The following is a 27,623-nucleotide window of genomic DNA, read 5'->3' on the forward strand; positions in this document are numbered from 1 at the left end:
GTTAGTTGTTGGATTATTTCTTCTAGCTACTGGTGCAATTCTAAGGGGGAGAAATAAGGGTTGTTTGCACCCCCGGGGGGCGCTAATGGGATGCAAATGACTTTTCGCCCAGGCGCGTCGCTGCTAACGACTCCTGCTAAATTCCACAGGAGTTTAGTAGTGGTGGTAACCGGTAGCGCCCTGCTCTGTTGCACTGGTGATGACATCATGCACAGCAACCCGTTTTCACCCGGATCAAAAATTCGGGAGCGTCCCCTGCAGCTGCGTGGAGTGGTGACTGGTACATGGCAGCTGGCCATTCGCAGGCTGATTGTACAGCGCCCCGCTCCCTGGTGGTCCAGATAAGGCCCCGCAGAGTCTGCAGCATAGCCCCCCCTTTTTAATGAAGAGGAGGGCCCCTTCTACGTGTCAATGATATATGCCCAGCGAGTAGCGCGGCGGCCCTCTTTTGTGCTCCACCTCCTCTTGGGGGCGCTAACCCCAATATCACGAGTGGGGCGGTACTTCCAAGCCTGGCACAGGAACTCCCGCTTTGTGGCTGTTACCGCCCCTGAACGTAGCGATATGCAATTTCTCCCCTAAGTGTTTTTGGAGGATTTGTATACTTGAATACTCTGCAGGGAGTGGTCTGACTGTCCTTTCTGGTTCACCAAGCATTTGCTTATGTACACCCATCAGCCTGTTCCATCAGAATCCTCATCTGACTCCTCTGCAGCAGAACTAGTGTGCGATCTCGCCCTCCAGCGAGCTGGCACCTGTGCTATATTTTCTCCTAGCCCTGGCTCCTGCACACTTGTGACCAGTGTCTCACCACAAGTAGATCCCTCCTCCAACCTAGCCTGTAAAATACGTGCAGTGTCAGTCTCTGAGCTGGTGGCTGTGAGTGTAAGATCGAGTGACGGTGTCTTTTCATCTTCACTGTCGTCTTCCTCTTCCTCCACTGACTGGGAAGGCTCCAGTTCTTGAATATCTGAAATGGAAAATGGACAAGTGGGGTTGTGATGTGGGGAAAGGAGAAAGTAAGAAGTGCATCCTCGCACCATCTGCAGCTTGTGAGTCAGAAGACATTGTGGGATGAGGGAGAATTGCGAAGAGAGAAGGAGGATTAGGTATGTAGGTACCCTCATCTTTGATCCCTTCAGTGCTGCCAGTGGCCATGGCCTCAGCGATGCCCCTTCTTATGATGGTCAGTACTGTCTCTTCCATGTGGGTTAAAACATGCTGGCGTGCCTGTCCTCCTTCAATCCTTTCCTGCTGCCTCCTGTTATACGCAAGAAAGAGGGAGATGTGTCAGTAAGTGTCTTGCAATATGTTTGGGTGGTGTGGTTGTCATGGATGAATTGTTGCCAGCATATGCAAACCATGAGGCTTGCAACGTTTGTTACGGTGAGGTAAACGATTTAAATTGAAGGGTTCAGTACGGATTGAATGGGATTGTTTGAAGGTGATAGGGGTGTAGTGAATTGAGCATTGTAAGAGGCTAGCGGTGCAGTTGGTAGGATATGCCATTTGAAGATTGAACTCACTCACCTTGACAATTGGTGTTAATTCATTAAACTTCTTCCTGCATCGCATCCATGTTCTTGGAGCAACACGCCGGACATTGACCGCCACTGCCTCCTGACCATATGTCCCGAGAGCCTCCTGCCCCCATAAGGATACAGGATGTCTCTCCTTCTCTCCATATTTTGCACTAAGGCCTCCAGTGCATTATCAGAAAACCTTGGTGCACGTGCTCTCACAGATTGAGCCATTTTAACAAAAATCTTCAAAATTAATTAACTTCTTTGCACCACTTCCAGCAGCCACAAGGCATCTCCCTTTTAAGAGGTGCAGAGTAGCTTTAAGCAGCTGTAGCTACTCAGGATATTGGGCCCCCTGCTGATGCATGGGGGGCCAATGAACAACACTGGCTGCATGCAGCAATAATGAAAAACAACAGGCAGGACAAATTTATCGTCCTGCCTGCAGTGCAATGAACGTGTGCAGATTAATCGCGGACCGTATTTACAGCCCCCATTTTCGGGTCTGATCCAATTCAACCCCTTATGTATCGGGGAGTGAAGCCAGTTAGGTTTGGTTAGTTCTCCTTGCTCCGATTCATTTTTGATGGTGGAGGAGGGAAGCTGATAATAAACATGTGTCCCAAATTCTAAATAACAACGTGGAAAGACTTTGGCTGTATGCTATTTATAGTAAAATCATTAGCAGAGATATAAAGAATACGTTTATGACTTTGAAAGAGTGCATTTTTTGGATGCCTTTCGTAACCTTAGGATGTCCCAAAGAGCTTTATAGCTGATAAATTAATTTTGAATTGTAGTCATTGTTTTAATGTAGGCAAACAGGGCAGATAATTTGCAACAAATACTGAACAATTTTTTTCTATTGCATTACGTTTTTCTATATATATGTACGCTTACCTACGATTTTAATCACTCCACCATTGGTGGCTGTGACCTCAGGTGCCAAGGTCCTAAGCTCTGGAATTCCCTCCGTAAACCTCTCTGCCTCTCTTTCCTCATTTTAAGACGCTCCTTAAAACCTACCTCTTTGACTAAGCTTTTGCTCACCTGCCATAATATCTCCTAAAGTGGCTTGGTGTCAAATGTTGTTTTATAACGCTCCTGTGAAGTGCCTTGGGAGGTTTTACTACGTTAAAGGCGTTATGTAAATACAAGTTGTAGTTGTTGCTTTTACAGGTACTGCACTTGAAAAGTGAAGCACTTGGCAGATGTTTTGACACGATACTGAACATCGCCATGGTCAATTCATAGATCTGTCGGGTTTTGAGTGATGCATCAGGAAATTTCTAATCGCGTTAATATCACCACATATAGCAGGCAAATCGTGTTACCATCACCGTATATAGCCAGCAAATCACATTAATATCACCGTATATAGCCAGCAAATCACATTAATATCACCGTGTATAGCAGGCAAATAGTGTTAATGTCACCATGAATAGCAGGCAAATAGTGTTAATATCACCGTGTATAGTGGGCAAATCACATTTATATCGCCGTATATATCAGGCAAATCATTGAGTATTTCCAGCACTTTCTATTTTTATTTCAGGTTTGTGGCATCTGCAGTATTTTGTTTTTGTTTTAGCTGCAATTCAATCTAGCGAAAAAAGTTTATGCTCTGGATGTTTATCTGATTTCCCTTAGAAAGCCAGGTTTTGTTGAGCATGGTGAGAAACAATAGCGATAAACCTGATCAAAACACATTTTCGATACTGCTCTTCGAGCAAAATCAGTTTCATATTGGCCTGGTCGATTTGCAGCTTATTCCCCAGCTCAGGTTCCGCCATCTTTCCATGTTACACAAACTGTATCTAAAAGCAAACAGATGTATGTGTAGGCTCAGAGAGGTCTTCATAAATATAGATAATAAAGGAGAGGATGACAAAAGGGAATATGGAGTTAGGAAAGAAATCAAAAAAACAATTAGGATTGCAAAGAGGAACCACAAAATTAAATTATCAAGGAATATAAAAGCAAACTGTAAAGCATTCTACAGACACGTAGGCTGGAATTTTCCGGGAAGTCGGTGGGTGGGATCGGTGGCGGTTCGGGTGGGAAAGTGTCTTTTGTTTGACAGCGGGTCGGGACCCTGCTGTCAACCTGTCATCATGCGCCTTTCCCAATGTCGGGTCTGTCAGCGCTGACCAGACCAGATAGGCCACGGTGGGGGACCCAATTAATCTCATTATCATCTAGTTGACAGATCATGAATGGGATTTTTTTTTTACTTACCTTTTCACTTTAACTTCATGGCCATGGGAACCATACTGTTCGGGGACCATGGCTCTCAACCTAAGGCGGGAGTTCAGTGGCCATTGCTCCAGCTCATTACTTGACGCTTCAAATGTACAGTAAAAGCTCCCATCTGACAGATCATCACTATCCTCAGCCACAAGCTGTATCTCAGTCCATTTTCAGCACAGATTCTCCAGGCTTTCAACTCTCCATCCAGTATCACCTCATTGGAAGAACTCTCTCACCATTGACAGATTGCTTCTGTCATCTCAACTTCACCTGCCATCTATTCCATCAACATGGATGCCCTTTATACTGCCTCACCTTGGACCCCAGAATCCAACAACAATAAGCCCCAACACCAGCAGCACCAGGCACACCAACAACAATACCAACCTTTACCGCAATCACCTGATGCTGCACAGGACAAAGGGCAATTGCACCGGAGCACTTTGCTGTCTGGGAGGGCAGGGATGGCCTCACCATGGCCAGATTTACTTTGCTCGATGCTGTACACCCTGGCTGCCACATGATGCGCCAGGTTGGCACCACCCCACACCAACATCATAAAGCATCCCTACAATGTCCAAGCTGTTCCTTGGCCAATAAGTGATGCACAAGATAAACTCACAGGTAATGACAGTGAAATGGTAGGAATATTGAATAATTACTGCTTCAGTATTTACCAGGGAGACTAACAAGGTGGACATGACATTAGAAGAAGAGTTCAAAAAAAGATATAAAAACATTTAAGATAGAAAGGGAGGAGATAATTGATAAATCAATCAAACTGAGAGAGGATAAAACCCCTGGTCCGAATAGATTGCATCTGAGCATATTAAAAGAAATTAGGGAAGCAATAACGGAGACATATATATAGAAAAATTCATTAGTAAAGGGAATAGTGCCAGAGGAATGGCAGCCAGTTAATACTATTCCTACATTTAAAAAATGAATTAGAACAAGTCCAGGGAACTATTGATCAGTTAGCTTAATATCGGTGATAGGAAAGATAATGGAATCTTTACTCAATGATGAAATAAACATCTAGAAACTGAAAATATAATAAAGAATAGTCAGCACGGATTTCAAAAGGGAAGGTCATGCTTAACCAACCTCATTGAATTCTTTGAAGAAGTAACAGAAAGAGGAGACAAGGGTAATGCAGTAGATGTAATATATTTACATTTTCAAAAGGCCTTGTGACTAAGGTCTGAGCATGTGGAGTCAGGCGCCAAAAGTAGCAGAATAGATAGCAAGCTGGCTACAAAACAGAAAACAGAGAGTAAGGGTTAAAGTTAGTTACTCAGATTGATAAAAGGTGGGAGGTGATATTCCACAGGGATTGGTGCTGGGACCACTGTTCATCATTTATATAAACGATTTGGACTTGGGAATCTGAAGGACAATTTCTAAATTTGTGGATGACACCAAATTGTGGGGTATAGGTAATACTGAGGAGGACTGTGACAAAATAAAATACATTAATAAACTTGCTGAATGGATGTGCAATTGGCAAATTAATTTAAATATAGGTAAGTGTGAGGTGGTGCATTTTGGTAGGAAGAGTAGGAAAATAAGAATCTAAATAGGGTAGAGGACAAAGGGATCTAGGGGTACATAAATCACTAAAAGTAGTGCTGCAGGTTAATAAGGCCATAAAATAAGCAAAGCACTGGGATTGATTTCTATAGGGATTGAATTGAAAAGTAGAGAAATTATGTAAAACTTGCATAGAACCTTGTTAGACCACACTTAGAGTACTGTGCACAGTCTTCTCTTCATATTATATAAAGGATACAGAGGCACTGGAGAAGGTGCAATAAAGATTTACAAGGATACTATCAGAATTGAGAGGTTATAGCTATCAGGAAGGATTGAAAAGGGTGGGGTTCTATTCTTTGAAAAAGAGAAGGCTGAGACAGACCTGATGGAGGTATTTTAAGATAATGAAAAGGGTAGACGAATAGGGTAGACATAGAGAAGATGTTTCCACTTGTAGGGGGAGATGAAAATTAGGGAGCATAAATATAAGATAGTCACTAATAAATCTTAGCAGGAATTCAGTAAAAACATATTTTTGCAGATAGTGGTTAGAATGTGGAACTTGCTACCACAAGAAGTAGTTGAGGCATTTATGGGTAAGCTAAACACGTGGGAGAACAGTATAGGTTATGCTGACAGAGTTAGATGAAGAGGGGTGGGAGGAGACTCGTGTGGAGCATAAACACCAGCATGGACCAGTTGGGCCAAATGGCCTGTTTCTGTCCTGTACATTGTTTGTAATTCATTACAAGCAGATTGTGGCGTGAAAAACAATGTGAGCTTGGGTTTGATGTCAAGCGTTTCTGTTTCTTTAGCGTCTTTTTGTTTCTGTGCAAAAGGGTACGGTTGTCTCATGCAGTTTCTGCTTAACCCTCCATCAGCAGAAAGGAGTGTAGCGTAAATGGGCCGATTATCGCCGTTACATGTGGTTTAAAAGAGTAATCAATTCCATTTATTTTGATGGTATGCGCCTTCATGTGACAGTCAAGAGCAAAAGCAAACCAAAGCATCTTCACTGAGTCGGCTAACGGGGCAAATTATATTGCATTCAAATAAGTTGCTGCTGAAGGTGTAAAGCCACTAATAAAAAAAGACTTGGATTTCTATAGCGTCTTTCACGACCACTGGACGTCTCAAAGTGCTTTACAGACAATGAAGTACTTTTGGAGTGTAGTCACTGTTGTAATGTGGGAAACATGGCAGCCAATTTGCGCACAGCAAGCTCCCACAAACAGCAATGTGATAATGACCAGATAAACTGTTTTTGTTATGTTGTTTGAGGGATAAATATTGGCCAGGACACCAGGGATAACTCCTCTGCTCTTCTTCGAAATAGTGCCATGGGATCTTTTACGTCCACCTGAGAGGGCAGACGGTGCCTCGGTTTAACGTCTCATCCAAAAGACGGCACCTCCGACAATGCAGCACTCCCTCAGCACTGCACTGGAGTGTCAGCCTAGATTTATTGTGCTCAAGTCCCTGGAGTGGGACTTGAACCCACAACCTTCTGACTCAGAGGCAAGGCTGCTACCCACTGAGCCACAGCTGACACAGAAAGGTGCCGAGCAAAGGGCGTTCAGCAATAGTGGAACAGAATCCAGAGCAGGATGGGGACCAGCAGAAACCAGCAGATCAGATCTAACTCAGGAGAGAGTAAACAATTCCTGAAGAGGAGCAGAATTCTGAAAATGCAGCATGTTAAACACTACAACAACAACTTGCATTTAGATAGCACCTTTAATGTAGTAAAACATCCTCGGGTGCTTTACAGGAACATAAATCAAGCAAAAATTGACAGAGCCAAAGAAGGGCAGGTGACCAACGCTTGGTCAAAGAGGTAGGGTTTAAGCAGCGTCTTAAAGGAGGAGAAAGAGGCAAAGAGGTTTGGGGAGGGACTTGCAGAGTTTAGGGCCTCGATGGCTTAAGGCACGGACACTAATGGTGAAGCGAAGGAAATGGGGAAGGACAAGAGGCCAGAGTTGGAGGAACGTTGCGTTCTCGTAATGTTGTAGGGTGGAGTAGGTGACAGAGACAGGAAGGAGCGAGGCCACGGACGGATTTGAACACGAGGGTGAAAATGTTGAAATCAAGGCATTGTTGGACCGCGAGCTAGTGTACGTCAGTGAGCACAGGGGTCATGCGTGAACAGGACTTGGTACGAGTTAAAAATGCGGGCAGCAAGATTTTGGATGAGCTCAAGTGTATGGAAGGTGGAAGATAGGAGTTGTTGTTAGTTCACAGAGAGGTAATTACTGTATAGAATCGAGATGGCCTGGCACAGAAGTCTCGATAGTGCCAATCCTGGAGACTCTTTACATGGTGCTCACCCACCCACCCCTGCCTCTGCTCCAATTTCTCAGGAAGTTGAGTTTACATTTGGGATGAATGTTCAGTTTCACAGAAACCCACTCCCCCCATTCACTGGTGCCCTCCCAATTCCCCCCATTCACTGGTGCCCTCCCAATTCCCCCATTCATTGGTGTCCTGCCTCCCCAATCCCCCCATTCACTGGTGCCCTCCCCAATCCCCCTATTCACTGGTGCCCTCCCCAATCCCCCCATTCTCTGGTATCCTCCTAATCCCCCCATGTACTGGATCCTTCCCCAATCCCCCATTTACTGCTGCTCTCCTCATGAGAGATATTTAATTTTAATTTCTTTTCGGATTTAGGAGAAACTATATTGCCGTTTCCCACCCTAGTTGAAAGGCCAGTTGGTGTCCTGTCCTCCGCTTTGCCATTGTTGAACATTTATTGTGAACAACACAGATTGAAGTTTAAATTTCCAGTAATATAACACAGGCTCCACAATCCACCAGAGCACCGTTAATGGTGGACCAGCCAGAGTGGTTCATCAGTGGGATCTGGCGAAAAGGTCTTGGCACAAGGGGGTGAGTTCCTCCCCAGTGGACTCCAGAAAACCCTACAATCAGTGCCATAATGAGTCGGATGGTCCTACCTCATTAAGCAGCAGGAAACTGTGTGTTGCTCTGTAAACTGGCACTGGGCAAGCAGAGAATGTACCAAACATCTGGCAAACTGGGCAACCAGAGAGGGTATCAAACATCTGGTTTAATGATCGCTAAAAGTTTATAAACAAATAAAGTGTTATGTTCATAATAAAGTGGTGTAACTGAATACTGTAGACGTGAGTAAGTGTGACCTTAGTTCCTTTATTCTAACCCCAGAGTGTTGGTACAGCATGGGAAGCCTGCTTATATACAGTGCTCCCAAGGGATGCTGGGATCCCTTGGGACTCCAACAGATACTCCCTCTGGTGGCGGTAGGATACTGGTTACATAGAGTTGCATACATAACATCACACCTTCCCAAAGTCAATAGAACACATTTACATGGTGAGACGATCTGGGGCCTTTCGCTCCCGAGTCGATCGTCTCGATACAAATGCAGGTGTATGTGGGTGGGTTGGTTCTTCGCTGGGCTGCTGCGCAGCTGGCCTTGCTGGGCTGCTGGGAATGGTGAGTTCAGCTTCGTGGTCAACTGTGATGTCGGTTGCCACTTATGTGTGTGTGGGAGGGTCGAAGTTGGTGGTGTCCTCTTCGGGTTGCTCGTGGCTGTCTGTGAATCACAGTTTGGTTTGGTCCAAATGCTTTCTGCAAGTTAGTCCATTTGCGAGTTTGACCTGAAACACCCCACTCCCTTCTTTGGCTGTGACAGTGCCAGCAAGCCATTTGGGACCATGTCCGTAGTTCAGTATAAATACAGGGTCATTGACTTCAGTATCGCGTGACAAATTTGCGCGATCATGGTACATGCTTTGTTGATGCCGCCTGCCCTCGACATGATCATGTAGATCAGGGTGGACGAGAGAGAGCCTGAGAAACATAGAAAACATAGAAAATAGGTGCAGGAGTAGGCCCTTTGAGCCTGCACCACCATTCAATAAGATCATGGCTGATCATTCCCTCAGTACCCCTTTCCTGCTTTCTCTCCATACCCCTTGATCCCCTTAGCCGTAAGGGCCATATCTAATTCCCTCTTGAATATATCCAATGAACTGGCATCAACAACTCTCTGCGGCAGGGAATTCCACAGGTTAACAACTCTCTGAGTGAAGAAGTTTCTCCTCGCCTCAGTCCTAAATGGCCTACCCCTTATCCTAAGACTGTGTCCCCTGGTTCTGGACTTCCCCAACATCGGGAACAATCTATCCGCATCTAACCTGTCCTGTCCCGTCAAAATCTTCTATGTTTCTATGAGATCCCCTCTCATCCTTCTAAACGCCAATGTATAAAGGCCCAGTTGATCCAGTCTCTCCTCATATGTCAGTGCAGCCATCCTGGGAATCAGTCTGGTGACCCATCGCTGCACTCCCTCAATAGCAAGAACATCCTTCCTCAGATTAGGAGACCAAAACTGAACACAATATTCCAGGTGAGGCCTCACCAAGGCCCTGTACAACTGCAGTAAGACCTCCCTGCTCCTATACTCAAATCCCCTAGCTATGAAGGCCAGCATACCATTTGCCTTCTTTATCGCCTGTACCTGTATGGCAACTTTCAATGACTGATGAACCACAACACCCAGGTCTCGTTACACCTCCCCTTTTCCTAATCTGCCACCATTCAGATAATATTCTGTCTTTGCGTTTTTGCCCCCAAAATGGATAACCTCACATTTATCCACATTATACTGCATCTGCCATGCATTTGCCCACACACCTAACCTGTCTAAGTCACCCTGCAGCCTCTTTGCGTCCCCCTCACAGCTCACACTGCCACCCAGTTTAGTGTCATCTGCAAACTTGGAGATATTACACTCAATTCCTTCATCCAAATCATTGATGTATATTGTAAAGAACTGGGGTCCCAGCACTGAGCCCTGCGGCACCCCACTAGTCACTGCCTGCCATTCTGAAAAGGACCCGTTTATCCTGACTTTCTGCTTCCTGTCTGCCAACCAGTTCTCTATCCACATCAGTACATTACACCCAATACCATGTGCTTTGATTTTGCACACCAATCTCTTGTATGGGACCTTGTCAAAAGCCTTTTGAAAGTCCAAATACACCACATCCACTGGTTCTCCCTTGTCCACTCTGCTAGTTACATCCTCAAAAAATTCCAGAAGATTTGTCAAGCATGATTTCCCTTTCATAAATCCATGCTGACTTGGACCAATCCTGTCACTGCTTTCCAAATGCGCTGCTATTTCATCCTTAATAATTGATTCCAACATTTTCCCCACCACTGATGTCAGGCTAACTGGTCTATAATTACCCGCTCTCTCTCTGCCACCCTTTTTAAAAAGTAGTATTACATTAGCTATCCCCCAGTCCATAGGAACTGATCCCGAGTCGATAGACTGTTGGAAAATGATCACCAATGCATCCACTATTTCTAGGGCCACTTCCTTAAGTACTCTGGGATGCAGACTATCAGGCCCCAGGGATTTATCGGCCTTCAATCCTATCAATTTCCCAAACACAATTTCCCGCCTAATGAGATCCTTCAGTTCCTCCTTCTCACTAGACCATCGGTCCCCTAGTACTTCCGGAAGGTTATTTGTGTCTTCCTTCGTGAAGACAGAACAAAAGTATTTGTTCAATTGGTCTGCCATTTCTTTGTTCCCCATTATAAATTCACCTGAATCCAACTGCAAGGGACCTACATTTGTCTTCACTAATCTTTTTCTCTTCACATATCTATAGAAGCTTTTGCAGTCAGTTTTTATGTTCCCGGCAAGCTTCTTCTCGTACTCTATTTTCCCCCTCTTAATTAAACCCTTTGTCCTCCTCTGCTGAATTCTAAATTTCTCCCAGTCCTCAAGTTTGTTGCTTTTTCTGGCCAATTTATATGCCTCTTCCTTGGATTTAACACTATCCTTAATTTCCCTTGTTAGCCATGGTTGAGCCACCTTCCCCGTTTTATTTTTACTCCAGACATGGATGTACAATTGCTGGAGTTCATTCATGTGATCTTTAAATGTTTGACATTGCCTATCCACCGTCAACCCTTTAAGTATCATTTGCCCGTCTATTCTAGCCAATTCACGCCTCAAACCATCGAAGTTACCTTTCCTTAAGTTCAGGACCCTAATTTCTGAATTAACTGTGTCTCTCTCCATCCGAATAAAGAATTCTACCATATTATGGTCACTCTTCCTCAAGGGGTCTCGCACAACAAGATTGCTAATCGTCCTTTCTCATTACAATCACCCAGTCCAGGATGGCCAGCTCCCTGGTTGGTTCCTCAACATATTGGTCTAGAAAACCATCCCTAATACACTCCAGGATATCCTCCTCCACCGCATTGCTACCAGTTTGGTTAGCCCAGTCAATATGTAGATTAAAGTCACCCATGGTAACTGCTGTACCTTTATTGCATGCATCCCTAATTTCTTGTTTGATGCTGTCTCCAGCCTTACTGCTACTGTTTGGTGGTCTGTACACAACTCACACTAGCGTTTTCTGCCCCTTGGAATTCCGCAGCTCCACCCATACTGATTCCACATCATCCAATTGCATTATTATCATTACTATTGCATTAATTTCCTCCTTAACCAGCAATGCCACCCCGCCTCCTTTTCCTTTCTGTCTATCGTTCCTAAATGTTGAATACCCCTGGATGTTGAGTTCCCAGCCTTGGTCACCCTGGAGCCATGTCTCCGTGATGCCAATTACATCATACCCATTAACTGCTATCTGCGCAGTTAATTCGTCCACCTTATTCCGAATACTCCTTGCATTGAGGCACAGAGCTTTCAGGCTTGTCTTTCTAACACACTTTGCCCCTTTAGAGTTTTGCTGCAATGTGGCCCTTTTTGCTTTTTGCCGTAGGATTCTCTGCCCTCCATTTTTACTTTTCTTCTTTCTATCTTTTGCTTCTGCCCCCATTCTACTTCCCTCTGTCTCCCTGCATAGGTTCCCACCCCCCTGCCATATTAGTTTAACTCCTCCCCAACAGCACTAGCAAACACTCCCCCAGGACATTGGTTCCGGTCCTGCCCAGGTGCAGACCGTCCGGTTTGTAATGGTCCTACCTCCCTCATAACCGGTTCCAATGTCCCAGGAATTTGAATCCCTCCTTGCTGCACCACTCCTCAAGCCACGTATTCATCTGAGCTACCCTGCGATTCCTACTCTGACTAGCACGTGGCACCAGTAGCAATCCTGAGATTACTACTTTTGAGGTCCTACTTTTTAATTTAGCTCCTTGCTCCCTAAATTCGTCTTGTAGGACCTCATCCCTTTTTTTACCTATATCGTTGGTACCTATATGCACCACGACAACTGGCTGTTCACCCTCCCTTTTCAGAATGCCCTGCACCCGCTCCGAGACATCCTTGACCCTTGCACCAGGGAGGCAACATACCATCCTGGAGTCTCGGTTGCAGCCGCAGAAACGTCTATCTATTCCCCATACAATTGAATCCCCTATCACTATAGCTCTCCCACTCTTTTTCCTGCCCTCCTGAGCAGCAGAGCCACTCACGGTGCCATGAACTTGGTTGCTGCTGCCCTTCCCTGATGAGTCATCCCCCTCAACAGTACCCAAAGCAGCGTATCTTTTTTGCAGGGGGATGACCGCAGGGGACCCCCTGCACTATCTTCCTTGCACTGCTCTTCCTGTTGGTCATCCATTCCCTATCTGACTGTGTACCCTTTTCCTGCGGTAAGACCAACTCACTAAACGTGCTATTCACGTCATTCTCAGCATCGTGCATGCTCCAGAGTGAATCCACCCGCAGCTCCAGCACCGGAATGCGGTCCGTCAGGAGCTGCAGCCGGACACACTTCCGCACACGTAGTCGTCAACGACACTGGAAGCGTCCCTGACTTCCCAAATAATACAGGAGGAGCATAACGCATGTCCGAGCTCTCCTGTCATGACTTAACCCCTAGATAAACTTAATTTGGCAACAACAATGCTAAAAGGTTACTTATTGATAAAGAAAAGAAAAACAAAACCTACTTACCAATAACTTACCCCCTTGGCTGTGACGTCACCTTTCGATTTCTTTCTACTTCTTTTTTGCCTTCTCACCCTGCAGCAGCTGCACCGGCTGGCCTCTCCGATGCGTTGGGCCTTTTGTCGGCCTCTGACGTCCCCGGCCTCCCTGCTGCTCGCACTCCTGCCTCTCCGACGCGTTGGACCTTTTGTAGGCCTCCAAAGTCCCCAGCCTCCCTGCTGCTCGCACTCCCGCCTCTCCGACGCGTTGGGCCTTTTGTAGGCCTCCGACATCCCCGGACTCCCTGATGCTCCCCTTGTTTTGAGTGCCCTTTTCATGAGCAGCTCGGCTGGGAGATCCCCGGTGAGCGAGTGGAGTCTGGTGCGTTGTTGAGCAGGACTTGGGACAGGCGGGTCTGCAGGGAGCCTTCCGACACGCGTTTCAAGCTTTGCTTGATGGTTTGGACTGCCCGTTCTGCCTGGCCGTTGGATGCGGGCTTAAACGGGGCAGATGTGACGTGCTTGATCCCATTGCGGGACATGAATTCCTTGAATTCAGCACTGGTGAAGCACAGATCTTTGTCGCTGACAAGGACACCAGGCAGGCCATGCGTGGCAAACATGGCTCGTAGGCTTTCGATGGTGGCAGTGGACGTGCTTACAGACATTATTACACACTCAATCCAATTTGAATAAGCATCCACAACAACCAAAAACATTTTGCCTAGAAACAGGCCAGCAAGGTCAACGTGGATCCTAGACCACGGTTTGGAGGGCCATGACCACAAACTTAGCGGTGCCTCCTTGGGTGCATTGCTCAGTTGAGAGCAAGTGTTGCATTGGCACACGCAAGATTCCAAATTTGAGTCGATGCCGGCCACCACACATGGGATCTGGCTATAGCTTTCATTATTACTATGCCTGGGTGGGTACTGTGTAGGTCGCGTATGAAAGTTTCCCTGCCTTTCTTAGGCAAAACCATGCGATTACCCCACAAAAGACAGCCTGTATGAACATTTCGTTTTTGCGCCGCTGGAACAGCTTGATCTCTTCATGCATTACCGCTGGGACGCTGTACCAGCTCCCATGGAGGACACAGTTTTTTACAAGGGACTGTAGGGGATCCTGGCTGGTTCAGGTCCTGATCTGGCAGGCTGTATCAGGTGACTTTTCGTTTTCAAATCCATCCATCACCAAGAGCAAGTCTGCAAGCTGTGCCATTTCCACCCCGGTGGTAGGCAATGGTAGCCGACTCAGTGCATTAGTGCAGTTCTTTGTGCCTGGTCTGTGGCGGATTACATAGTTATATGCCGACAGTGTGAGCACCCATATTTGGATGCGAGCAGAGGCATTGGTATTAATCCCTTTGCTCTCTGAGAATAGCAATATGAGCGGCTTATGGTCAGTTTCTAACTCAAACTTAAGACCAAACAGATACTGGTGCATTTTTTTCACCCCGTAAACGCATGCCAGAGCTTCTTTTTCAATCATGCTGTAGGCCCTTTCATTCTTGGACAAACTTCTGGCGACCAGTTGCAATGTTCCCAATTCGTTTGCTTGTTGTAACTGTGGAAATGTATTTTTTAAAGCTGCAGTACACTGTTTTTTGTACCCTTTTTGACATAAAACCTAATGGAGTCCTGGTCCTTCCAGAAACTTCCGCAACAAACAGTCTGTTTGCATAAACATGCTAACCGGGATTGAAACTGCTGATAGCTGATTAATATCCACCAGACAACATTAAGCTGTCCTGCTGAGACAAGTACCACCCATTGTGCTCCCCTGTATTATCCATGCAGCACCAATTCACCCCACTAAGAGATAATCAAATTACCAGCCATTATCTCTTGTACAGAACTCATTTATAATATGCAAGAAACCAAGTACCCAATCAACCACTATGGAAATCATGGGCCCAAATAACTGACCAGGAAACTGGACAATCCTGACACAATGCAAGGCTGGTAATAGCACATTATCACACCCTAATCGAGTAATAGCTGACTGGCCCACCAATAACTCTGGAAACAATGTCAAGACAAGGATATGGTAATTAACTCTTTATCTGTACTCACTGACTGTAAAGGCAGAACCAATACACAGGATGGGCCCATAACTTGGTTTTAACTGTATAAATTCCTCGTGAAACTGTACCATATTGGAGGTCTTCACTTAGCCTTTGACTGAGTGAGACTCTTCCCTTGCTGCAAGTAAAAATTAAAAGAACATCTGCCGGAGCTGAAGGTGTCAGAGTCGTATATTGTGAGTCGAGATTTCGACAGTTACTTCTTGGAGGTTCCACCAAGATCGCTTACTCTCTACCCTGTGAGTGAACAGATGCCGGCATAGTGCCTCTTCAGTGAAGGGCTTCACTGGCCAGAATAAGGTGAGCCTTTTGCTCACAAGAGGTCTCTTTACTGTTGAATCGCATATGTAATCTGTTGTCCACAGCGAAGGTACTGCGCTTTACGAGACTCGATATTTAAAAGCTAATGTTATTTTTTGTAATCATTTCCTTCTCAGCTTGTAGGCAGAAGGGATCTGATCCTGAAAATATCTTGAAACAGCCCGGGGAGATTTTCATTCGGAAAAGGTAAAAAGAGCACTATCGATCGACGGTTCTTATGTGATAAGATCAGGGTCCTTGTGCGATAGGACCATAAGTTAAGGTGATTCTTGTGAGAATCAGAGTCCTTATGCGATAGGACCATAAGTTAAAATGATTCTTGTGAGGATCAGAGTCCTTGTGTGATCGGACCATAAATTTTATTAATGTATGCTAAGGACTCGGTCTGTAGTGGCGTACAACGCAGACTGAGAATTGACTATTTGTTTAGATAGAGTTTAAGGTTATGATTTGTATACTCGCGTGAATGTTATTTGTCCTAGTTGTCTTTGTTATACTATTGTGTTCAATACTTTTGTGCGACATTGCAATTAGAGAAACGGGAAGAGTCACTAGGGAAAATTGTGATTCGGGAAAACAAGGATTGATTGAGAAAAGAAGCAGTAACTGATTGATCAACTACGATTGGTTCATGTCAACACCTCTCACACACCCAGACTGAGCCCGAATTAAGAGCCTTTTTGGGCCACGTGACGGCCAGGAGAAGTGGGTTGACCGAAAGGATTGTGAGATCAGAAACTGTGAAAAATCTTAATCATCCAGAATGGGTGCCGGAGCAAATAAACCACCACCAAAGGGCACACCAGCCTATTTTATGCTCCAGAATTGTGGTCGGTCTTCAATTGACCACCCAAAAAAAAAAGTGGGTAAAATGGACTAAGGGTGAAAACAGGCCATTTCCACCGGATGGTTCATTTAATTTAGAGAGAATAACATGTCTAGAGGAGTGCCTTATAGACAGAGACCCAGGTAGAAGAGGTAAAAAAAAGAAAGTAATAGAAAAGGCCTGGGTTCCGATTCTTCGAGCCCAAGTAAAATTAACAGAAGTAAATCAATATGTAAGAAAAGGGGGAAAAAAAGACCCTGATAGTGACTATCTAAAGTGACGTCTGGATCCAAAAATAGAGCTGGCCAAACAATTAGCTTTGTTGAATGCAGAGAGACTTTTGTGAATGTCTGTCTTTGAATGAGAGTGCTTGTGTGATTTTTGACTGCGGAATATTTGAGATGGGAATGAATGAATTTTTCATATATCTGAAAGCCTGTTTCAGAAAGTGGTTTTAGCTCCACCCACTTTTTCAAACAGGGTGAAGGTTCTTTTAACCCTTCGTAGTGTTGTCCTGTATATGGGAAGTTTTAAGAAAGTGTGAATCTAGAATTGAATTACATTTTAAGTTAGAAACGCAGGTGTGGATTTGTTCGGATGATAAGTTATGGAACTAGGAAATGCACAAAGGATAGGTTTGTTGAGCAATAGATTAAAAAATGCGAGGTCCTGTTAGTTTAAAAAAAATGTTTTGACACGCTCAAAAGAAAACACACAATCATTGATTACATCGGGTTGAAAGACAATAAAGTTAGTCTAGGAATGAGATAAAGAATGTAGAAGGGAAGTCGTAATGCCTTTTTAAAAAAAGCCTGTGTGGGTCTCTTGAGGCTGGGGAAGGACAGCCCCCATTTTCCTTTGTGCAAAACCTTGACACGAAAGCTTCTAGCTCAGTAAAAAGAGTTTTAAATAAAAGATTGGCAGTACAATATTTGAATTGGGACTTTGAGCTATTTCAGGTGATTCTCCTTGATAAACATTTTGGTTGTATTGGAAAGTCTTGGGTTTGGAAGCCTTTTTAATAAAATTACACAACTGCTGCGTCAGAAGCTGAAGCTTAAAAAGATGTAATTTATGAGACACTGTATCATAAAATTGAAGTTACAGAGCAAAAGATTGGAGTTTTTGATGTTCAGCTTCTAAAACAGAAGTTGGGCACACAATTATAAAACAAGTACTTTGCATTCTGTGATCTGTGAATCACTATAAGCATAAATGAGAAGTCCGTGTAACACACCGATTTTTCTGGTTCAGAAGCCCAATAGTGACAAATGGAGGTTTGTCCAAGACCTACGAGCTATGAATGAATCTACTATATTTTCACAATGCTCAAAGAAGGATCTGGAAGATGTAATTTTACCAGCAGGTTCTACATTCGTACAGTATGTTGATGACTTACTGCTCGCCTCACCCTCCAAATTAGCCTGCGAAACAGATTCTCTTGTGTTATTAAAAGCTTTGGCCTCGAAAGGACACAAAGTGTCAAAGGCGAAGTAAGGCGAAGTTACAATTTGTCTCAGAAAGGGTTCAGTATCTAGGACACGAATTGGTCAGAGATACGAGACAATTGACACAAGACAGAATAAAAGCAATCTGCTCTGCTCCACTACCAGTAACCAAGAGAGAAATGAAACATTTCCTCGGCATGTCAGGATATGGCAGGCAATGGATTATGAGTTATTCCGAGATCGTTGGATTATTGTTAGACATGTCCATGCCCTCACTACTAGAAAAGTTGATTTGGAATGAAGTATCCTGGAATGCTTTCCAGAATCTTAAGCAGTCCTTCACTTCAGCACCAGCCTTGGGATTACCAGATTACACTAAGCCATTCAACTTATTTGTTCATCACAAGTCGGGTTTTGCACAATCTGTTTTGACTCAGTTACATGGGGACAGGCAGCGACCGATAGCGTATTTCAGTGCCCAACTAGACCCAGTGGCACGCGGACTACCAGGATGTCTTCCTTTTTTGGCAGCAGCTTATTACACTGTACAACTGGCTCAGACAATAACTCTAAATCATCAAATCGTTTTATATATCCCACACTCTGTCGAGATTTTACTTACTAAATGTGCCACTCAACACCTAGCTTCTACAAGAACCACTAAATATGAAGTAGAACTGTTATCAAATCCAAACCTTATCATTAAAAGATGTACTACTTTAAATCCAGCAACTCTACTCCCCACGGAAGACGACGGCGAACCCCATTCATGTGAAATGGTAACCGAATTAGTGACTAAATCACGTATCAATTTAACAGATGTACCAATATGTAACTCTGATCTAGTGTACTATGTTGACAGATCAGCCTTACAAAATGATAGGGGCCAACCTAAACTGGCTTATTCAATTGTAACCCAGTTTAAAGTTGTTGAAACAGCCTCTCTTCCAGACTCCTTTTCAGCCCAACAAGTCGAATTGTTTGCGTTAACTCGAGCCTGTATTCTGGCTGAAGGACAAACCGTTAATATCTACACTGACTCCAGGTGTGCTTTTGAAGTAACACATGACTATGGACAAATTTGGAAAATTCACGGGTACCTGACTTCTTCAGGAACCACTATCAAGAATGCAGAACAAGTAAAAAATCTTCTGCGAGCCATTCAATGCTCCTTAAAACTTTCCATTATCAAAATGCCAAGCACACACAGGCCAGTACGGAGGAGGTGTTGACCTGGATGAAGAATCAATATTATAAAAATCCAGAAGGAATATGGGTTCACCATGACAGCCGCATGGTGGCACCCAAATCCTTACTTCCATGGATTGCCCAATGTGTTCATACATTTACACATGTGGGCAATGGGGGGATGGCAGATTATATTTTAGCAACGCGGCAATTGCAAAACAAATCTGTGAAAATTGTGTTACCTGTCAGACAATGAATCCGGGTAAGACAGAAAAAGTAGAATCTGCCTCCCACCCAAATCCTATGGGGCCTTTTATACATTTACAAATGGATTTTATTGAATTACCTATGTGTATGCGATTCAAGTATGTGTTAGTTATTGTAGATGTGTTCTCTAGATGGATTGAAGCCTTTCCATGTAAAAAGGCCGATGCCAGTACTGTTGCTAAATTTTTGTTAAAAGAAATCGGAACGCGCTTCGGAATCCCTGCTAAGCTTTCTAGTGACAATGGGTCACATTTCACGGGAACTGTTATAAAAGAAATGTGTAAAGCTTTACAGATTAACCAACGTTTTCATTGCAGTTATCACCCACAATGAGCTGGACTCATTGAAAGATATAATGGAATGCTTAAAAATAAGCTGGCAAAATTATGCAATGACACTGGACTAAAATGGATAGAACTGTTGCCCTTAGCCTTGATGGTAATGCAATCTGCAACCAATAGAACAACAGGCCTGTCACCGCATGAGATAGTTATGGGACGTCCCCAACGACTACCTTTTACAGTACCATTTACTGCAAAACAAATGGACATCCACAAAATGGAAGAAAATATGTTGAATTATTGTATTGTACTAACCAAATGTATTTCCAGCTTTTATTCGCAGGTAAAAGAAGCTCAAGTCAAGCCAGCGGAAGGGAAGTGTCATAACCTGGAGCCAGGGGAATTCGTTTACATCAAAATCTTTAAAAGAAAAAGCAGTTTACAACCAAGATTTAAAGGACCATACCAGGTCTTGCTGGCGACTAATACTGCAATCAAGGTAAAGGAAAGAACAACATGGATCCATGCGTCCCATTGCAAAAGGGCACCCGACCAGGAGGAAGGGAAGAAGGGACCAGAAGAACAGAAAAAGACTGAATAAGGAACCGTACGGACTGTGGGGACTGATGGTGCTGTGCTTGACAGGGTTTTGCTTTGCGTTATTGATAATACCAGGGGTACAGAAACGCGAACGAAGGGAACTGCAGGTAAACGTATTTATGGCGCTGAGTCATAAGTATGCTCAAGAAAGAAACTTGTCTAGTTGTTGGATATGTTCCCATGTACCTGTCCACTCCAAAGGGGGTATTCCCCTAAGATCCGTCTTCTTTAACGAATCAGAAATGGTAGAATGATAATGCAAAATAGGACAAACCTAACCAAGGTGTCAGAAATGAAGGATCTAACAAAATGGAGGTCAGCAGGGTATAAACTTACAACCTTCCAGGGATGGTACCAGCCAAATTATAATAATAACCGTCAGCCACCCTTCCTAAGTATTACTCCCGGAATAGGAAATCCTGAAGGTATAATATGTCCAGTGAGTAATGAGACTAAAGGACCAGAAATGGAACGCAGCAAGTGTTCCCAAATGACTAAATGGCAAGCCACAACAAATCTCACTGACGGGAGAAAGATAGCAACCGTTAACTGGACGATGGTCCATAATAAAGCCTCAGGTGAAGGGTGGAATGGTGAGACCACTCGAATATGGATGGCACGAAAGGACCAGGAGCTGACGTCCTATAATTGCACCTACTTTATTTGTGGCCATAAAGCCTACCCATGGTTACCAGCCAACTGGACAGGGTCCTGTTACTTAGGATATGTGGTACCCTTTATTAGGTCAACAAAGACTCTAAGGGATGCCTATAGAAGTCATAGACTTAAACGGGATTTGACATGGCTAAATGGAATATTCAAGGTAATGATACCACCCTATGGAATAGCATCAAACGAATGGCAATTACGGGAACTGGCTGATTTAGTAGAATCAGTAGCCAACGCAACTTCCCAAGCCTTCAAAGGGGGGAATGATGAAATGGTAGCCATTCGAACAGTGGCTCTCCAAAATCGTACGGCCTCAGACTATCTCCTAGCCAAAGAAGGAGGGACATGCGCGTTAATAGGTGGGGAATGCTGTACGTATATCCCGGATAAGTCAGAAGTAATCAGCAGTCTAGCTGAGTACATTAGGAAAAAGGTAATAGAGTACAAACAGACTATTGGCCAGGACGGTACCACCCTGTGGGATTGGGCATTGGGATGGTTGGGATCCCTAGGGAGATCTTTGGTACAGGGTTTGATTATATTCTTGCTGATAGTCTTCGCCCTATATCTTTTGTTTGTCTTAATTAAGTGTTGCTGTGCCAGGTTGGGAAAAACAGTGTTACTAACCGAGACCACAGCTAGGGTTATGGTAGCAACAACTACTGAAGGTTCTTGTGTGGAAATGGAAATAGAGAGACTGTGCAAGATCAGAATGGATTAAGTTGTCCTTGTGAAGGACAAAAGGGGGAATGTGGAAATGTATTTTTTAAAGCTGCAGTACACTGTTTTTTGACATAAAACAAAATGGAGTCCTGGTCCTTCCAGAAACTTCTGCAACAGACCGTCTGTTTGCATAAACATGCTAACCTGGATTGAAACTGCTGATAGCTGATTAATAGCCACCAGCCCACATTAAACTGTCCGGCTGAGACAAGTACCACCCATTGTGCTCCCCTGTATTATGCATGCAGTACCAATTCACCCCATTAAGAGATAATCAAATTACCAGCCATTATCTCTTGTACAGAACTCATTTATAATATACAAGAAGCCAAGTACCCAATCAACCACTATGGAAATCATTGTCCCAAATAACTGACCAGGAAACTGGACAACCCTGACACAATGCAAGGCCGGTAATAGCACATTATCACATCCTAATCGAGTAATGGCTAACTGGCCCACCAATAACTCTGACAAAGGAGACATTTGGAAACAATGTCAAGCAAGAATGTGGTAATTAACTCTTTATCTGTATTCGCTGACTGTAAAGGCAGAACCAATACACAGGATGGGACCATAACTTGTTTTTTACTGTATAAATACTGTATAAATGAAACTGTACCATATTGGAGGTCTTCGCTTAGCCTTTGACTGAGTGAGACTCTTCCCTTGCTGCAAGTAAAAATTAAAAGAACATCTGCTGGAGCTGAAGGTGTCAGAGTCGTATATTGTGAGTCGAGATTTCGACATAACACACACCCAACCCCGTACGAAGACACATCGCAAGCTAGCACTAAACGGTTACATGGGTTATAAAGAACAAGCAGTTTGTTGGAAAATAACAGATTTCTGGCTTTCTCAAAAGCAGCCTCTTGTGATTTCCCCCATACCCAGTCATCTCCCTTGCGTAGCAACACATGTAGGGGTTCTAGCAAGGTGCTTAACCCGGGTAGGAAATTACCAAAATAATTGAGGAGTCCCAGGAACGACCGCAGCTCCGTCACGTTCTGTGGTCTCGGCGCGTTCTTGATGGCCTCCGTCTTGGCCTCGGTGGGTCTGATGCCGTCGGCCGCGATTCTTCTCCCTAAGAACTCGACCTCTGGCGCCAGGAAAACATACTTTGAGTGTTTCAACCTGAGTCCCACATGATCTAGCCGACTTAGAATCTCTTCCAGGTTCTTCAAGTGTTCGATGGTGTCCTGACCTGTGATCAATATGTCGTCCTGGAAAACCACGGTGCTCGGAACCAACTTTAGCAGGCTCTCCATGTTCCTTTGAAAAATAGCCGCGACCGATCGAATCCCAAACGGGCATCTATTGTTGATGAACAGATCTTTGTGCGTGTTGATGCAGGTGAGCCCTTTCGAAGATTCCGCCAGCTCCTGCGACATGCAGGCTGAGGTCAGGTCCAACTTAGTGAACGTCTTTCCTCCTGAAAGGGTCGCAAATAGGTCATCTGCCTTGGGTAGTGGGTACTGGTCCTTCAGCGAAAAATGGTTAATCATTACTTTGTAGTCCCCACAAATCTGACCGTGGTGGTTTGCAGGGTTTGCAGCTCCTCTGCACATTCGCTGGAGGTGTCCCATTGTTCCACAGCCTTTGCACGCATAGTGTTTGAAGCGGCATTGATGGGCTCGATGATCACCTCCACAGCGCCAACAAGCTGTTAACTGCCTCGCATTAACGTTTGATGGCGGACTCTGGGTCATCTGAGGTCATGCAGCTGTAGGTGTGTACGTTCTGTCATATGCATTCCTGCCTGAAATCGATGTTACTTTGTGTATAGTACTTGCCAAAACCTCTTTATGCTGCAAAATTTGTTTGGTGTTATTGCTGGTGGACGTAAATGTCTGGGCTATCGTTATGGTTTTGCTCAGGTTCAGTGTTTCAACAGTCAATATTTTGCGAAGGATAACCTCATGGCCAATGCCAAGCACAAAAAAGTCTCTTAGCATTTGCTCCAGGAATCCATCGAATTCGCAATGTCCTGCAAGGCACCTTAGTTCAGCGATGTAGCTCGGCACTTCCTAGCCTTCAGACCGTTGACACGTGTAAAATCGATACCATGCCATCAGAACATTCTCCTTCGGATTTAGGTGCTCCCGGACCAGCGTACACAGTTCTTATGATTTGGTTGTTGGTTTCACCAGAGCAAGAAGATTCTTCATGGGGCCATAGGTTGTTGCCCCGCAGACAGTGAGGAGGATCGCCCTTCGTTTGGCAGCGTTCTCATCCCCTTCCAGCTCGTTGGCCACGAAGTATGGGTCAAATCGCTCCACGAAGGCCTCCCAATCATCTCCTTCTGAGAATTTCTCCAGGATACCAACAGTTCTCTGCATTTTCGCGTGATGGTTTGTTATCTCGTCACCAGTTGTTATGTTCATAATAAAGTGGTGTAACTGAATACTGTAGACATGAGTAAGTGTGACCTTAGTTCCTTTATTCTAACTCCAGAGTGTTGGTACAGCATGGGAGGCCTGCTTATATACAGTGCTCCCTTGGGACTCCAACAGGTATGCCCTCTGGTGGCGGTATGATACTGGTTACATAGGGTTGCATACATAACATAAAGTGTAAGCAGTTTGCTATGGAAACATTTGGGCCTATTGAGGACCCAAAGGGAAATTTTCATTTAGAGGCAGAGGACATGGCTAAGGTATGAAATGAGAACTTTGCATCTGTCTTCACAAAGGAAGCGGACGATGTGAGGCTTACACTAAAAGAGGGGAGGGAGGTTATGGACAGGATAATGATAGAGAAGACATACTAAAAGATTAGCATTAGTGAAAGTTGGTAAGTCACCTTGTCTAGATGGAATGCATCATAGGTTGCTGAAAGAAGTAAACGAAGAAATAGCAGAGGCATTTGTCACAATCTTTCAATTCTCATTGGATCCAAGAGTAGTGCCGGAGGACTGGAGGGTTGCTAATGTGATACAGGTACCACTATTTAAGAAAGGGAAGAGATTTAAACCAGGAAACTACCGGTCAGTCAGTCTAACATCAGTGGTGGGAAAGTTATTGGAAACTATTATCAGGAACAAAATAAACTTTCATTTGGAAAGACACAGGTTAATCAAAGAGAGCCAGCATGGAGTTGTTAAATGTAAATCGTGTCTGACTAACTTAATTGAATTTTTTGATGAGGTAACAGAGAAGGTTGATCAAGGTAGTGCAGATGTATATATGGACTTTCAGAAGGCATTTGGCAAAGTGCCACACAGGAGGCAGAAGATGAAAGCCCATGGAATTAAGGGGAAAATATGGATACAAAATTGGCTCAGTGACAGGAAGCAAAGGGTGATGGCGTGTGGATGTTTTTCAGACTTAGAGATGGTTTGCAGTAGTGTTCTCCAAGGGACTGTTTTGTGTCCATTACTCTTTGTAATTTTTATAAAAACCTAGATTCAAGTGTAGGGAGCCGCATTATAAAGTTTAAAGATGAGGCGAAATTTGGCAAAGTACTAGATCATGATGAGGATAGTTAAAGGCTTCAGGATGACGGACAGGATGGTAAAATGGCAGAAGCATGGCAGATGGAGTTCAATGCAGAGAAGTGTGAAGCACTTTGTGAAGACTAATATGGAAAGACAATATACTATAAATGGGACAATTTTAAAAAGTGCAGATAAGCAGAGAGACCTTGGTGTACATATACACAAATCCTTAAACATGGCAGGGCAAGGTGATATGGTCGTTAAAAAAGGATATGGGTTAACTGGGTTGAAAGTCATCATCATCATCATCATCATAGGCAGTTCCTCGGGATCGAGGAAGACTTGCTTCCACTCCTGAAGTGAGTTCTTTGGTGGCTGAACAGTCCAATACGAGAGCCACAGACTCTGTCACAGGTGGGGCAGATAGTCGTTGAGGGAAAGGTGGGTGGGACAGGTTTGCCGCACGCTCTTTCCGTTGCCTGCACTTGATTTCTGCATGCTCTCGCTATTGAGACTTGAGGTGCTCAGCGCCCTCTCGGATGCTTTCTCCATTTAGGGTGATCTTGGGCCAGGGTCTCCCAAATGTCAGTGGCGATGTCCCACTTTATCAGGAAGGCTTTGAGGGTGTCCTTGTAGCGTTTCCGCTGCCCACCTTTGGCTCGTTTGCCGTGAAGGAGTTCAGAATAGAGCACTTGGTTTGGGAGTCTCATGTCTGATACGTGGACTATGTGGCCTGCCCAGTGGAGCTGATCGAGTGTGGTCAGTGCTTCAATGCTGGGGATGTTAGTCTGAATGAGGATGCTGATGTTGGTGCGCCTGTCCTCCCAGGGGATTTGTAGGATCTTGCGGAAACATCATTGGATCTTGCGGAGACATCGTAGGATCTTGCGGAGACATCGTACAGGAATAGTAAATAACAGCAAAGAGATCATGCTAAAACTTTATAAATCACTGGTTAGGCCTCAGCTCGAGTATTGTGGACAATTCTGGGCACCACACTTGAGAAAAGATGTAAAGGCCTTAGAAAGGGTACAGAGGAGGTTTACCAGGATGTTACCAGGGATGAGGGACTTCAGTTATGAGGCGAAGTTGGAAAAGCTAGGACTGTTCTCCTTGGACCAGAGAAGGTTAAGAGGTGACCTAACAGGTTTTCAAGATGATGAAAGGTTTTGACAGAGTAAATAAGGAAAAATGATTCCCTCTGGCGAGTGGGTCAATAACTAGAGGTCAAAGTTTTAAAATCATTGGCAAAAGATCTAGAGGTTAGATGAGGTGACATTTTTTCACTCAAAAGTGTTGTCAGGATCCAGAATGCTATATCTGAAAAGGTGGTGGAAGCTGATTCCATAAATAATTTTAACAGTGAGCTGGGCAGGTACTTGAGGAGGAACTTACAGGGCTAGGGACGAAAAACAGGGGTCTGGAACTCAGCACTACTGTTCGTTCAAAGGGCCAGCACAGGCACGACAAGCAAATTGGCCTCCTTCTGTGCTGCAAGTTTCTACGATTCTAAGATTGATGTACAACAATGGTTAAATTTATCACTGGTTTTGCTTGGGCCACCTTGCAACTGCACAGTTCGCAGTCCTCGCACTTAATTTTCCAACAATACAACAGTAACTACCCTTCGAAAGGCCTTCACTGGTTGTAAAGAAAGCACTTTGGGACAAGCTGAGGTTGTGAAAGGCGCTGTAGAAATGCAAGTTCCTTTTTTTCTGTGTCTTAGGCTGTGGAGAGATTATGATTGATGTTAAATCCAGCCATTTCCCACATGTCTTTTAGTAGCTGACAGTTAAGATGCTGCACTGTACTCAGGGCTCAGCTGCTCAGGAGTTTCACAAACTACCAGTATATTGACTGCCCCTTCACTGGGCCTTTATTGTATTTTATACCTGTTCCGGGGTCCGCAGATGACCACTCGGCAAATGTACCATTGTCCCAGCCCAATCGCGCATTTCATTCACTTTTTAATCCTCCTTCAGGGAGAATCTGCTCTACCCCGGCCTCTGATTACCAGGCCGAAAATAAACCCTCACGAGCGTGGTACTGATTTATCTACACAGGTTCATGGGCGGCGGTGTATTTCATACCTGGGGCTTTGTGGCGGCTTGCGGACCCAGGGCCCTGAATACGTCCAATCGCCAGCGCCGCCACAGCGCCTGGATGGTTTATGAAATGCTGGTTGGGGGGCAAAGCGGCTGCGAGTGTGGGGGCCCGGGACCATGAATGTTGCCTCGCTTTGCTCGCAGCGCAGCCAACGGTCGCTTCACGCGCGCTTGGATGGGTGGGAGGAGGGGCAGAGCCCAGGACTCTGAATACTCATGCTCTCCGGCATTGCCGCAGCGTAGGCTGACAGTCGCCCATACAGTTTCGGGGGCGGCGATTCCCGCCACAGCGCTTCCTGCCCTGGTGCATGGCGGTCGCACGGAGGAATTGTTGGAAAAAAAGGTTAGTAAAATTTTTTTTTCCCAGTCTGCGTTGCAGCAGCCGCCGCCGACTCGATGAGACGTCCGAATGAAAGGCGCGGCGGGACGGGCCTGGTTCACTCCCCCCCCACACAC

At 44.7% G+C, this 27,623-nt stretch overlaps 1 protein-coding gene and 2 long non-coding RNA genes across 4 annotated transcripts in view; 1 reads left to right on the plus strand and 2 right to left on the minus strand.

Annotated features, from left to right (window-relative positions):
* Window positions 1-27,091, minus strand: part of LOC139227824 (uncharacterized) — a 33,228-nt gene extending 6,137 nt beyond the window's left edge. Inside the window, exons 1-2 of the long non-coding RNA XR_011587477.1 lie at window positions 26,955-27,091; window positions 19,950-20,054 (exon numbers count right to left, since the gene is read on the minus strand). This is a non-coding gene — a long non-coding RNA (uncharacterized lncRNA). The remainder of the gene's footprint in view (window positions 1-19,949; window positions 20,055-26,954) is intronic.
* The window catches only part of LOC139227825 (uncharacterized), a 36,911-nt gene extending 9,570 nt beyond the window's left edge, over window positions 1-27,341 (minus strand). Inside the window, exon 1 of the long non-coding RNA XR_011587478.1 lies at window positions 27,153-27,341. This is a non-coding gene — a long non-coding RNA (uncharacterized lncRNA). The remainder of the gene's footprint in view (window positions 1-27,152) is intronic.
* A 100-nt stretch (window positions 27,342-27,441) lies between these two features.
* Window positions 27,442-27,623, plus strand: part of LOC139227826 (zinc finger protein 76-like) — a 96,083-nt gene continuing 95,901 nt past the window's right edge. For both annotated transcript variants that reach the window (XM_070858895.1, XM_070858893.1), the window contains exon 1: window positions 27,442-27,510. The gene's annotated coding sequence lies outside the window, so the exon portion shown is untranslated. The remainder of the gene's footprint in view (window positions 27,511-27,623) is intronic.

The sequence above is a fragment of the Pristiophorus japonicus genome, chromosome 17 (genome assembly GCF_044704955.1).
Source record: "Pristiophorus japonicus isolate sPriJap1 chromosome 17, sPriJap1.hap1, whole genome shotgun sequence".
Lineage (NCBI taxonomy): Eukaryota > Metazoa > Chordata > Chondrichthyes > Pristiophoridae > Pristiophorus > Pristiophorus japonicus.